The following is a 15,059-nucleotide window of genomic DNA, read 5'->3' as shown; positions in this document are numbered from 1 at the left end:
TCATTTTGTCTGTCTTTTTGACTTGTTAAATTTTAACAGTTTATTACATATTTTTAAGACATTTTGGAGCTTACTGAGACTTTCTGGTTGAGAACCACTGTAGAGTCCAATACTTATAGTCCTATAGCATAGAATAAACCCTTCACTCTTAACGTACAAAGTTAAACATTGTCAAAACGATCCCCGTTCACACGGATCCACAAAAAATGCTGTATTATGCTGCCAGGCCAGTAGTTGGCAATGTCACTTTGTCAAGAAACACTACACGCCTATAGACTGAGCACGTAATACACAGGCACATGACATCACCATTTTCACAAATTTGTGTTTTTGTAGCTTACATTGAGACGATAAAGGTACGGTTTTCCAAAACTTTCTCTTTTTCAAAAGTTTGTGTTTTCAGGCCCCCAAAACGCAGTTGTTGTGTAAATGAACAGCCAAAACGTGTAAAGTTTTCCATTTTTAGTTGAAAATGTTGTCATGTAAACGGCCCCTCAGCTCCATTTATACCTCATCAGCACAGGATTTTTTATTTCAGATGTGTGATGGCTGACAGACCGTGAAAATCAGTTTTGGTAATGATTGAAGAGGGTTGTGATGTTGGGAACAGGAAAAGAAAGAAAAATAGGGTGAGACCTCACACTTTTCAGTAGTGTTGATTAGTTTAATGTGTTTGTTACACACTTGGGCATAGTGGTGTCTCACGGTGAAGCCCAATTAAGAATGAGAAGTCTATATGAAGTGTTTTAACAATTGTACAAGCTGTACGGAGTATTCCAGAAATGGAACCATATTGAAAAGAATCACAGACGAGGTGAATGCAATTGATGAAATGCACATTTCTGCCACTGAATGCAATATTATCATACGGTATGGTCATATTGAAAGCATCCAAGGATTTTTCATGCTGGCATGCCTCTCATATGCAGCCCTTTCTGAAGTATTGTAAAAACTGTTTGTGAAATGGATTATTTTTTCCTTTAAGCTCACTGAGATATACATTTAATTTAAAAGAATATAGAACCAAATTAAAAAACATGACCTTCTAACATTCTTGTTTGCTTCCTTTTTATCTTTTTGAAGTCTGATATTCAGTGCAATATTTTAGAAAAAACATCAAAGCATTAAGGATAAATTGATTACATGCTTGTTTTTCCTTATTTTCATGTTGTCAGATATCTGACTAATGTGTACAGTATATAAGATCCCTCTTGAAAAGCTTTGAATTTCCTGCTCAGGCTGTTCACATGGCAACAAGGCTATAGGAGACCTTGTACACAAAAGGACTTCCAAAAAATCCCTTTGAATCTGTCTCTTTTATGACCAAAGCACTGTAGAATTGCGAAGAAACAATTTCTATTGTTTCGAAATCCTATTTTTCCACATTTCTGTATAGTCGGAGGTAATAACACAACATGAGGCTGACAGACTGTCTAACTGCAGACTGGCATTTGATATGCTGTCAGAGCACAAAGCAAAGTGAAACAATCTATGACAATGAGAGGTTGTGATTCACTCGGCATCATCTCTGAGCCGCTCTGCTTACTACTGAAGACTCTGGCAACTGCACGGTTCATTTTAAAGAGGTCAATAATCTCTACCAAGTACAGCTGTTCTAGTAATAGCCTCGTGGGTAAGACTTTTTCCAAGACAATCAATATTAATATTTTCTTTTATGAACCTGTGACGTGAAAAGACATGGCAACCACAAGACTCTTTCCAGGCATCCACATATTTCATAGGATGTAGTTAATTATGTTTACTATTCATCTCTCCATGACGTGCATTTCTTTAATTCACTTGCTTACCCTTTCTCTTGATCTCGCTTGTTTCCCTAATTTAGCCTGAATGGATGAATAAATAATGGATTTGATCCTCCACAGTGTTTGTTTTGTGTCTCTATTTTAAATTTAATTATTCAGATTTTTTCGTTAAATTATGTAAAGTGTGCCAGACATCTGAAACGGTGTTCTAGGTAGTCACGTTATTAATATTAAATGTTTACATTTTTTTTTTTTGCCAGGTTGATTTGTCTACTGCATTAGCTTCAGTATATTGCACAGTTTTATTTTTAATAATTGTATGTTTACTAACTACAACAAGGGTTGGGCCAATACAGTACATATACACAGTAGCAGGTTTTATTTCATGATGGTATCCACTTTATTCCTATGCCCCATGACGCCTTCCCTGAATACTTCCGTGGAATCAGTGAAATGTTCCCTCTATGACCGCAATATGTTTAAAAAAAAAAAAAAGAACTGGGCACAATGAGATGACACACTCACCGTTCAACCACTGAACATTAAAAGGACATTTAAAAGTGTAAAAGCGTCAACAAAGTAGTTAAAAGTATTAAAAGTGTTAGTAAAGGCATTTTTAATGTTAATGTAGAGTTTAAGAATCCTGGGAAAAAGATGTATCAGGGTTTCCACAAAAACTGATAACATAAAAAAACAATGATTTCTGTAGGATCATGTGAAAATGAATAATAGAATAGCTACTTGTTATTAATATTTAATTTTTACATTTTGACCAGGCTGATTTGACTTTGCTTCAGTATTGCATAATAACTATGACAATGGCTGGGCCAACTGATCTTTGCCTACAAAATCTAGTTAGCAAGTTAGCTAACAGTTAAGCTAGTAATATAGTAAACATCATGAAAAGAAATTCACCTCAAGGTCTTGATATGGCAAAACTCTTGAATTTCAATTGAAATTTGAGCTCTTGACCTGTTTGTTCAACCAGTCAGAGATGCACTGCTGCTCAAACACTGCTGAGTTCAACCAATCAGAGATTATTGAAAGAGCTCTTCATGAAATCCTTAGGGAAAAATTAGCAAGGGTAAAGCAGACATCATGGGGTGTGCTGTCAGTGGTGGGAGCGTGTTTATTTGGGGGTGTGATTGGTGTAAGACCCTCGTCTGTGGAGCCGAGAGTGAGAGAAAGCGAGTGAGCATAATCTCCATCTGTAGCCCTGCTGCTCACTTGGCTATAAGCAAAGCTCTCTCTCAGTGTGTTGGCTATCTCTCACATGTGGCATTGGAGTTCACAAGGTTCAGGAGAAGGTGGTTTCCTTAATAGCCCTTATACATTATTGACTTTTTGGTTACATTTAATTTTCTCTAAAAACTGCGGAGCTGCCCAGTCAACTAAATAAATTGCATTGATGTAATGAAAAAAAAAAAGAACAAAGGGATTAAAAGACAAACTGATTCTTGCTGATTACAGACCTACTGAATGGAACACATGAAAAGAGTTTAATGTTTAATTAGTCTCAGCTTCCTCTATTCTTTTGTCTTATCAGTTTATTTCTCCTGATTATTCTATATTTTCCTCACACAGTGCTCTCCTGCTTTCTTTTCTGCAGATTGAAAACAATCAGCATTGAGAGGTGTATGTGGGTAAGCAAACAGCATATATATATATATATATATATATACACACACATACATACATACATACACACACACACACACACACATATATATATATATATATATATATATATATACATACATATACATACATACATACACACACACACATATATATATATATATAATTCTATATATAGAAAATACAGTAAAAACAGTAATATTGGATCACAAAAGTTCATCAAAGTTGTCCTAAGAACTAAGCTGTCTTAAGAAGAAGGTTTTAGGACAACTTTGATGAAAGGTTTTGATTCACTTCAAATGTTGACTACTGTACACACATATATATATATAACAACATTTTGAAGCTTTGTCATCACAGGAACAGATAATATTTCACAATATTACTGTTTTTACTGTATTTTCTTATATTTTTGGTAAAATTATCCTACCAACCCCATATTTCTTCCCCTCCTTTTAATTGCAGATGCATATCAACAAGTAGTGAGGTGTATGTTGGGTTAAACAATCATGCAAATTAAACAGTTTACAATTTATTTACATCAGACTTTCAGATGTCATAAACATAAATAAACAAACTCTTTCTGGTCTCTTGATGAATATTGGTTATTTTCCATCCTTCAATCACACCATCACAGTTCCTGAAAATGTGGAGGACAGTTGAGGCACATTGACTACTAGAATTCATTAACTCATCCAGATAGTGTTCTTGGAGGAATGGAGGATGGGACGGCGGTCTACAGCATTTGTGCTGGCTTTGGGCCACACCAACTGTTCGTAGGACAAACACCCACAACCATACAACAAGCCAAGGCCTGAAGAGTCTGTTCAGGAGACAATTGTACAGTCGAAATTGTACAATCCACATCAGGCATAAGACAACAGTGGCAAAATAAACCTGTACAGGATCAGTATCTCATGCTATAATCCTCTGAAATATCACATTGCTGCACATTTCTGAGCTGTTTGCTCTCATAGAGAAATCAATGGGACTTTGAGCTGAGTGCAAACCTGTGCTAACATCATGGATAAACCAGTAAAAGGTCATTGGTAACTTTTTGCTGGAAGACTTGTCAGATCTATTTGAGGTTGGAAAACAAAACAAAACAAAAACCTATAACCACTAAAATGATTTTATAGTTGTTTATTCATAATCATAATCATAATCAATACGAATATGGGTGCCAAGTGGACTGACTTGCCTTAAAGGGATAGTTCACACAAAAATGAAAAATCATTTACTCCCCCTCAAGTTGTTCCAAACCTGTATAAATGTCTTTGTTATGCTGTACACAAAGGAAAATATTTGGAATAATCCTTTTTAGCCACAATCTCTTCTATCTTATTGCCTCTGGACATTTCTGGTATTGTAGCCTTATTTTAGTTGGGTTCACTGTTTCTGTTGGTGGATTTAAGGGAACAATGTTATCTAGAACAACTATAACATATTTCCTGTGGTCACTGCGCAAAGATAGCGACTGAAATATGGTTTGAAAAGATAACCTACCGTATTTCTGGAAAACAGAGTCTAGAAATGATAAACATTACACTCTGATGAAACATTTTTGTGATGTTCTGTTCAGCGGCTACTCTGACCTTCTCTTGTCTGCTTACATTTTTCAGTCTGATTGTGTTTTTCTCTCTCATTCTCTGAAAGTCAATAGAGCTTTATTGGAATGACTGTATAAAGGGCTGAAATATTGCCAAAGCTTTGAAGTGCTTACAGGTGCAATAAATAAAACAAATCTCTTTCAAAATCTTTAGAATTTTTTTCATCATATTCCAATATGATAAAGTTGTTGGACAACATTTTGAAAGTATGTGTTGTGTTTGTCTTTGTTTTTTTGTTTTTTTTATTTAAAAAAAAAAAAAATGCACACCACATTTTCGTTCTCAACTGTCCTAGAGTGCCTACAGACAATTCCTTCTTTAGTTCTGCATTTTTCATCAGTGACTATAATATGTGGTTACTTGTCATTATGTTAATAAAAGAGAGCATTCAAATGTAAAGATGGATATAGAAAGTGATATGGATTTCATTCATAATGACACAATCATCTGGAAATCAGAAAAAGACTTGAACACAGACTGTTTCTATTCATATTACAAAATAACAAGCTTATCTCCAATCACTCATAGTAAAAGACATTTTAAACTCTTTTTCCATTCTGTTCACAGCACACTGTGTGTTGTTGCATTGTGTAAAGTGTGAATCCATCAGAAAAGACACTTGAAGGTGAACTAGATGCTATTGATTTTCTAAATACACTGTTTTTCACATCTCTGTCAGGAATGTTCAAGAACAGCAGATAATAGCTACTGAAATAAGCCTCTCCATACCTATAAAGAAAAAATAAATAAATAAATAAATGGGCTCTTTCATGATTCACAATAGATACAACACACAAAATAAATCTATCTCACATTGAATTAAAACAAATACTTCAATGACGTAATGGAACGATTTGTGTCTGGCTTTGGCAGATAGTAAGTAATCATAAGCAATGATGAAAAGAAGACAACAATCTGTTCTTATTCTCTTTAGTGCACAAACATACTTTTTTGTAACCCTCATGTCCTGTTTTGGGGTGTACTTTTATTTTACCCTATAAAGTCTTTAATCGTTTTCCTCTGACTTAATCAAAGCCCTTAAAGGATTAGTTCATTTTAAAATGAAAATTACCCCAAGCTTTACTCACCCTCAAGCCATCCTAGGTGTATATGACTTTCTTCTTTCTGATGAACATAATCAGAGTTATATTGATAAATATCCTGACGTGTCCAAGCTTTATAATGGCAGTGAACGGGACCAACGAGTATGAAGCTCAAGAAAGTGCATCCATCCATCATAAACGTACTCCACACGGCTCCAGGGGTTAATAAAGGCCTTCTGAAGCAAAGTGATGCATTTGTGTAAGAAAAATATCCATATTAAACACGTTATAAAGTATAATACCTAGCTTCTGCCAGACCGCCTTCAATATTCTACTTAGAAAGAAAGTGTAATGCCTCTCGCCGTTCAAAATGCTTACACTATGTCATACGCCTTCCGTATTCAACTTACAAAAACTTACGCTTTTTTCATCAGTTGAAAACGGAAGGAGGTTTGGCAGAAGCTAGATATTTTACTTTATAACGTGTTAAATATGGATATTTTTCATACACAAACGCATCACTTTGCTTCAGAAGGACTTTATTAACCCCCTGGAGCCGTGTGGAGTACGTTTATGATGGATGGATGCACTTTCTTGAGCTTCAAACTCAAACTATCTCACGACCAATTTGTATGTATTTTACAAGGTGGCTAATTCGTATGAATTCATACGACCTCACTCGTATGAATTTGTACGATTTGTCTAAACCCCAGTGACGGGTAGGTTTAGGGGCAGGGTTTGGGATAGGTAATTCGTATGAATTCATACGAATTTGTCAACTCGTAAAATACGTACGATTTAGCAAAAAACGTATGAATTCGTACGAGTGAGGTCATATGAATTCATACGAATTAGCCACCTCGTAAAATACCTACGAATTGCCGTGAGATCGGGTTGGTTGGTCGCGTTCACTGCCATTATAAAGCTTGGCATCAGGATATTTATTAATATAACTCTGATTGTGTTCATCAGAAAGAAGAAAGTCATATACACTTAGGATGGCTTGAGGGTGAGTAAAGCTTGGGGTAATTTTCATTTTAAAGTGAACTAATATACTTTAAGGCAGATATTACTGAAGCTCTACACAGTCTGTTATATCAAATTAAGCATGCACTTTTCAGAAATTTGACTTATAAACTTTTAGAATTATCAATTTGACTATAGAAAAAAATGAAATTTAAATAAATAAATAAAACTGTGTACAAAATTATTTCTATATTTATTGCATTTATTTATGTTTTTATGGGGTCTCTGAGACCCAAAACATTAGTAACGTAGCATTTTTCATTTGAAGCATGTTATCAAGTTGACATTTTGTTTATAATCAGTTCTCATTAGATTAGAAAAAGCCAAAAAGAATCAACCTAATGCTTAAATGTTAAGTATGCATCTGAGCTACTAAATTGCTTTAGGGTTAGCATTTCTATTTTGGTAAAATAACAATCTTTGGATGACAAAAGTCAACATAAAAAATTATTTACCATTTTTTCTTCTTCTAATATATTGATTTTGAATAAAGCACAATCATGTCACTGTCTACATTTACATTTATTCATTTAGCAGATGCTAGAACAAGGAGGTATTAAGGAATAGTGAAAGCATAATAACTTGTATCTATGTATCATAAACTATCATGTCAGATTTCAACATATCAAGTGACTATACTGAACTCTCATTAATTCATAGCAGTCACAGAAATACATTGCAGGCTAATAACGGCTGTGCTTGAGGATTCTATGATCTTTACTTAAAATTATTCTTATGTCTGTGATCTCCTTGATATGCCCTCTAGGTAATCATATTAGACATATTAGACTCAAACAAGTGTGAATGTGTGCATATTTTTAAATAAAATATTATTTGCAGAGTGTAAATGGACTACTTCACAACTATAGGCTATATAGACCTATAGCATCTTTTAGCTTTCTTATTTCTTCTTTATTCCCTTAAATCCCTTTTTAACTCTTTTTAGAGGGTGCAGCTCAAACAAACCTTCCAGCTGTGCTGCCATTCTGCAATTAACATATTTCTTTATTGAAGGTTTGCACAGTATTCTGATTTTGCATTTCACAGATTTTAATTCATTTTAAGGAGCACTGAATCTTTCTTTTTGTGCAAGTGCGATTAGTAAACGCATGCTCAGATTTAGTCCAGAACTACAATAACCATCATGTTTACACACAATGCCTCTGCACTTACGATTTTTTCCAACATTGGGACAAGAGAGCTGTCATTCAATAAATGGGAACTTGTGTTACTTAATTGAAAAAGTAACTCAGATATTTTGCTGTAAATTTTAAAAGTAATGCGTTACTTTACAAGTTACTTGGAAAAGTAATCTGATTACATAACTCAAGTTACTTGTAATGCGTTACCCCTAACACTGGTTTTGGCTTGTTTCTTGTTTCAAGACCTTGACGCATATTTAAGCAACTTCACATGAGCAAGAGTGCTGATATTCAAAGCTAACAGCGCATGCTTTTATACAACAGTTCTATAAGCAAGACATTAAAATTGAAGTGTTAAACTTATATTGCCTGTTACTTTGTCTACTTTTGATTTACTAGCTAAAATAGATCAAAAAGAAAACGAAACAGAATCAACGGTTCCTATTTCCGAGCAACACACGGTAGTGAACATGGTTTAAATGTAACTGAAGTTTTATTTATTTTATTATTTAACTAAAAAAAATCCTGTTGTCACCAGTGCGTAATGAATTCTGGGGTAGGCTAGGCCGCGAAGGATCCATCTGTTGTATCCTTCCTATTGAAACGAAGGACGCATTTCAAGGCTGCATTTGAAAGAGCCATTGGCTGCATCTGAAAACCTAGGCAGCTGACTTGTTGCCTCACTGCCCTATCAGACTTGTAAGGCAGTGTTTGTGCATGAAGGCACCTCACCAAACTGATTTCAGACAGACTTCTGAGGCAGCGAAACTGTTTAATGGTCTACTGCAAAATAGTTTTGTTAAGAGCTAAACAAATAGTTAATTACTACAGTAGTAATTTTTCACTAGAAATGACATCAAAAGTGTTGGTCAAAAACCTACATTTACACACAAACTGACCAGCAAACGCAACTTTCGGACACCATCTTTATTTTTCTAGCTCAACTGTCACAGAATGGAAAGCACAGGATTGTGGGATATCAAAGGCAGCGAAGGACACGTCTATGCTGCCTTCAAAAATCGATCAGAGGAAGGTATCTCAGGAAACAGGAAGTGAAGCTAACATTGGATTTGGACGTGCCTTGATGCCTTCCTACCTTGAAATGTGTCCTCCAAAGGCAGCATTTTCCAGTTTTCGGATGCAGCCAGTGAATTGGGACAGCCTTCGTCGCGCCGCTGTGACGCAATTGGCCTGCGAATGCAGCCTTGAAAGGATGCAGCCTCTGAATTAGGACACAGAACAACAGTCCGATCAATCAGATTTATACATTTCAATGTTCTGCTGAACAACACAAAAATAAGCGATTTGGAAGAATGTTTGTAGCTAAGCAGATCTGCCCCCACCCCCACCCCCACCCCCGTACTATGGTAGTCAACGCGGGGCGAGATCTGCTCGGTTACAAACTTTCAATACATTGCAGGCTAATAACGGCTGTGCTTGAGGATTCTATGATCTTTACTTAAAATTATTCTTATGTCTGTGATCTCCATGATATCCCCTCTAGGTAATCTTATCATCCTTATATCTCTTCATGTTGGCCACAGTCATCTTCCTTCACTGTGATCTTCGGTGAGAACATGTGTTTTCTCTGCAAAGCCATATGAGAGCACTATTCTCTGATTGTCCCTGAGTCTGCAGGCTCTTAGGGTGTTTAGACTATAATTGTAGCTCTCCAGCTTTCAGCATGGATTCTGTAATGGGGCTCCACCATCATATGTCAACTAGGCTGGAACAGAATCATTACATCACACACAAAAAACAGCCTATTGTTAATCAACTTGGCCATGGGGGAAGGTCACTATACATTATTCCCTGTGCTGCCTTTTCTTTACAGCTTGATGAAGTATTATAGCCACAGCCCAGGCGGAAATCCTCTCGAGCGAAGGATGTGTAATCGATGCTAGCTTTAGAGGTTGTGGAAGTGTAATGAAGAATGAAGAGAGAACAATTTTCAGATTACACTGAAATGATTTTCTGATATGCTTGTACTTATTTCATTAGTATTCCTCTCATGCTTTAGAGTGCTGCTGTTTGTGCTTATCATTGTGGGTAGCTGCCTTTGGTTGTTCTGGAGCAAAAATGAACCACAACAAAGTTTTCAAAACCCTCAAAAAGACATAATTCTCCTGGCCTTTTATCACATGGATAATGGATACGTGGTCTGCCTCTCTATAATTACCCTGAGTATGAATGACACTTCTTCACGATTTTTCTTTGTTTGTATTTTTCACCCCTGCATTTTTGTTAGCAGCTGATTTCTCAAAGGATGCATTCAAGAAACTACTACTAAGGGTTTTTACTATAACACTTGCTTATTCTGAAGAAGAAAGGCAGTCTTGAAAATGGAGCGAGGGCTTTTGTAACTGGTCTAACCAAAGGGAGTGAATATGGTCATTAGAGCTGAGAGAGAAGCAGGAGGGCCGTGATCGCAGTTCTGATTAGCTCTGCTGCTTCATGTTTCCTACGTGACCTGGTCTTAGTCGAGCCCCACAGTGTGAAATGCAGTACAGGCTCTGCTGAAAATAACTGCAGCTGGACTCAATCAAGTCCTGTAGCTCCAAAGAGCAGAGGCAGTCCCTTGCTTGGACCATTCTATAAAATCACAGAATAATGATAGATTTGACTAATAATGTTATTTTATGCTGTTGCTATATCTGCTATACGCTATATCTGTCTTCACACTTTTAAAAATATAGTGGAGCCCTATTGATCAATCAGTTTAGAAGACCAATTCAGAGACACAGTCTCACAGGTGAATTATTTTACGTGGTGGCAGATTTGTATGTATATATATATATATTGTATGTACACAATGTTTAGAAAAAAGTAAGCCTAAACATAACCGTCCGTCACTGGGGCATAAGGAGATTTTACAAAAACATACAAATTAATTCATACAAATTCGCCACAAATTCGCCTAAATGTAAATTAGTTACGAATTGCTGTGAGATTGTGTTGCAACCATAGACTTTAAAAAAAATATGGACGACTCACATTCACTCTCTTCCATTGTAGTAACTGAAGCTGCCAGTGTGTCTATATGGCGCTGACATGTTGAGTCTTGAGTCTGCGCATAGTGGACTTGGAGCCCGAGTCTGTGCAGTAGTGAGCGCGAAGTGGAGCCACGATATCAAGGTCCCGCCCACACTCAGAACAGCTCGTTAGCTCGTTATGTCGGTGTGTAATTAAAGTTAAAGCTCCAAGATCCAGAAAAAAAGTCAGTTGGCGCCTTCGCTCAGAGAAGCTATTAATCTCAGCTGTCAATCATGACGTCTCACCCCCATTTTTATGGTATCAAATAACTAACTAAAATCAAACTTATTTAAAGAACGAACACTTGAACTAACACCAGCGTGATAAAAACTGCCTAATATGACAGAAATTGTCTTTGGAAAAAATATTTGAAGTGTAATTTAATTGTTTAGTTTGTCTCATGTCCCACTGGAAGACATGGAGAGGGCGGGGTTTATGACCTATACTGCATCTTGCCACCTGGGGGCGATCGAGACGCTTTGGCTTCACTTTTCAGGACTCATGTGGCATGCTTCATTGCAATTAATATTTGATAGAGCTATAACATGGCAGTTTGACGAATATATTAGTAATAGTTTTGGCCAGTGTTGCGATAAGTTACTTTGAAAAGTAACGTAAAAAGAAACTAATTCTGTTACTTTTTAAGAAAAGTAATGCATTATGTTACTTTAGGTACTTTTTTCACCTGGGTTGGGCTTGTTTTTTTTATATATAACAAAAAAGTTCTATTTTTGGGCAAATGTAAAGACCCTTTCACACTAATATTGAAATACTAAGCCCCCCCCCAACACAAACAAGTGTGAATTCCTATGCAATGCTTGTAATTTTTTACAGTGAATGAGTGCATGTGTGGTAAGATATAACAGCTAATCATTTAATATTTGACAACTGTTTTACAATGGATATTTTTAACAACCCAAAGTAACATACAGTGATGCAAACTACTCAACTTTTTATGGAATTTCTCCATTTTGAATTGAAAATATAAACAAAGTCATTCATAACTAAATGTTATGAGATGAGAGACTTTTTTTTTTTTTATTTTTTTTTTTACATTTTTGAAATATTAGACACAAACAAGTGTGAATTTGTGCATATTTTTTAAAAGAAATATTATTTGCAGAGTTTAAATGGACTACTTCACAACTATAGGCTATAATTAGACCTATAGAGTCTTTTAGCATTCTTATTTCTTCTTTATTCCCTTAAATCCCTTTTTAACCTTTAATTACTTAATTTATTGAAATAAAATTAATCCTCCCCATGGTTACGACCTTGGTGTACAGTAGAGGGGGCAGCTCAAACAAGCTGTGCTGCCATTCTGCAATTAACATATTTCATTATTGATGATAAATGGGAAAACAAAGTAACACGCGTTACTTATTTGAAAAAGGCACTCAGATATTTTGTTGTAAATTTTAAAAGTAATGCGTTACTTTACAAGTTACTTGGACTGGTTTTGGCTTGTTTCTTGTTTCAAGACCTTGACGCATATTTAAGCAACTTCACATGAGCAAGAGTGCTGATTTTCAAAGCTAACAGCACATGCCTTTATACAACAGTTCTATAAGCAAGACATTAAAATTGAAGTGTTAAACTTATATTTTAGTCACAATATTGCCTGTTACTTTGTCTACTTTTGATTTACTAGCTAAAATAGATCAAAAAGAAAACGAAACAGAATCAACGGTTCCTATTTCCGAGTAACACGCGGTAGTGAATATTGTTTAAATGTAACTGAAGTTTTATTTATTTTATTTTTTAACAAAAAAAAAATCCTGTCGTCACCAGTACGTAATGAATTCTGGGATAGGCTAGGCTGCAAAGGATCCATCTGTTGTATCCTTCCTATTGAAACGAAGGACGCATTTCAAGGCTGCATCTGAAAGAGCCATTGGCTGCATCCGAAAACCTAGGCAGCTGACTTGTTGCCTCACTGCCCTATCAGACTTGTAAGGCAGTGTTTGTGCATGAAGGCACCTCACCAAACTGATTTCAGACAGACTTCTGAGGCAGTGTAACGGTTTAATGGTCTACCGCAAAATAGCGTGAGTTTTGTTGAGAACTAAACAAATATTTAATTACTACAGTAGTAATTTCTCACTAGAAATGACATCAAAAGTGTTGGTCAAAAACCTACATTTACACACAAACTGACCAACAAACGCAACTTTCGGACGCCATCTTTATTTTTCTAGCTCAACTGTCACAGAATGGAAAGCACAGGATTGTGGGATATCAAAGGCAGCGAAGGACACGTCTATGCTGCCTTCAAAAATCGATCAGAGGAAGGTATCTCAGGAAACAGGAAGTGAAGCTGACATTGGATTTGGACGTGCCTTGATGCCTTCCTACCTTGAAATGTGTCCTCCAAAGGCAACATTTTCCAGTTTTCGTACGCAGCCAGTGAATTGGGACAGCCTTGGTCGCCCCTCTGTGACGCAATTGGCCTATGAATGCAGCCTTGGAAGGATGCAGCCTCTGAATTAGGACACAGAACAACAGTCCGATCAATCAGATTTATAAATTTCAGTAAAATATATTGAAATTTACTATGGTAGTTAATGCGGGGCGAGATCTGCTTGGATACAAACTTTCTTCCAAATATCTTCCTTTTGTGTACAGCAGAACAACTTAATTTATACAGATTTGGAACAACTTGAGGGGGAGTAAATGATGACAGAGTTTTCATTTTTGGGTGAAATATTCCTTTAAGGGTGGGGATATTAGGACAAAATTTTCAGACTGGTATGTTGTTCCAGGATCAACAAAATATGTTGACCCATGAACTCTTCTAACTCTGCAAAATCAGGACGTGAGATAAAGACACTCATGTCGCCACCTACTGGTGTAACAACGTAACCTGTAGAAAGAGTTACTCCACATCATTACAGTTTTTTAAATTGCTTTGGCACAATTTTCACAAGCAATTGGAAAATTTTCAAAAGTCTTAGTACTAATATCTTCAAAAGTGCACTTTTTCAAACATTTCAGCATATTTTCAATTGTGTTAGTATCCTTTTCACAACACAAAATAAGTGTTTCATCTATAAAATGGTACAATGAGAACATTTACTGTACCAGCAGCAAACTCTCTCCTCGCACAAAAACTCATGGCCATTTCATAACTTCATCACACCTGTGTAACTGTAATTTTTTCAGCAACAAGGGTGATTTGAAACATGTATCTTGCATTGTTTGCTATTGAATGAACTGATTGTTAAAAGTACTAAACTGAAAGAAGATCATACTGTTGTGTTTCCTGATTAAACCAAATGTTCTCATTACATATCACAATGATCCTGTGTTTTGAAACAGTGATTATATAGAATGAAAATATGAGTACAACTAGAATGAAAGCATGAGGTTTTGAATGAATGACTAGCTGTGTAACAAGTGTGATCAGTTTGGAGTTTTGAAAATGTACCCCTTACTTGTGAAAATAGTACCAAAGCGAATTAAAAAAAAAACTGTAAAAGCAAGAGTAGTATCTCACCTCATATATTTCCAAATTTGACTCGTCCCCCCCAGGGTGTCTTTGATGTGGGAAGACTATATCTTACAGCAGTAGTGCCAGACCTTTGATAGATGCTCAGTGTATACAACATGTGTCTTCAGGCAAAAGGAATGGATTCATGACAGTTTAATGCAATATTATGGTTTAAATTGATGTTGTCAGGTGGAACATCACAGCATTCATCAGATCTCGAGCAGAAAATACACATACTGTACTGGTAAAATGTAGGATGTCTGCTGTGAGCGGATTCATTTTCCTCACAAAACTGACTTAATACCTTTGCTCAA

Source organism: Ctenopharyngodon idella, chromosome 12 (assembly GCF_019924925.1).
Source record: "Ctenopharyngodon idella isolate HZGC_01 chromosome 12, HZGC01, whole genome shotgun sequence".
In the NCBI taxonomy this organism is placed as follows: Eukaryota; Metazoa; Chordata; class Actinopteri; order Cypriniformes; family Xenocyprididae; genus Ctenopharyngodon; species Ctenopharyngodon idella.
Note: the sequence above shows the minus strand (reverse complement) of the source record.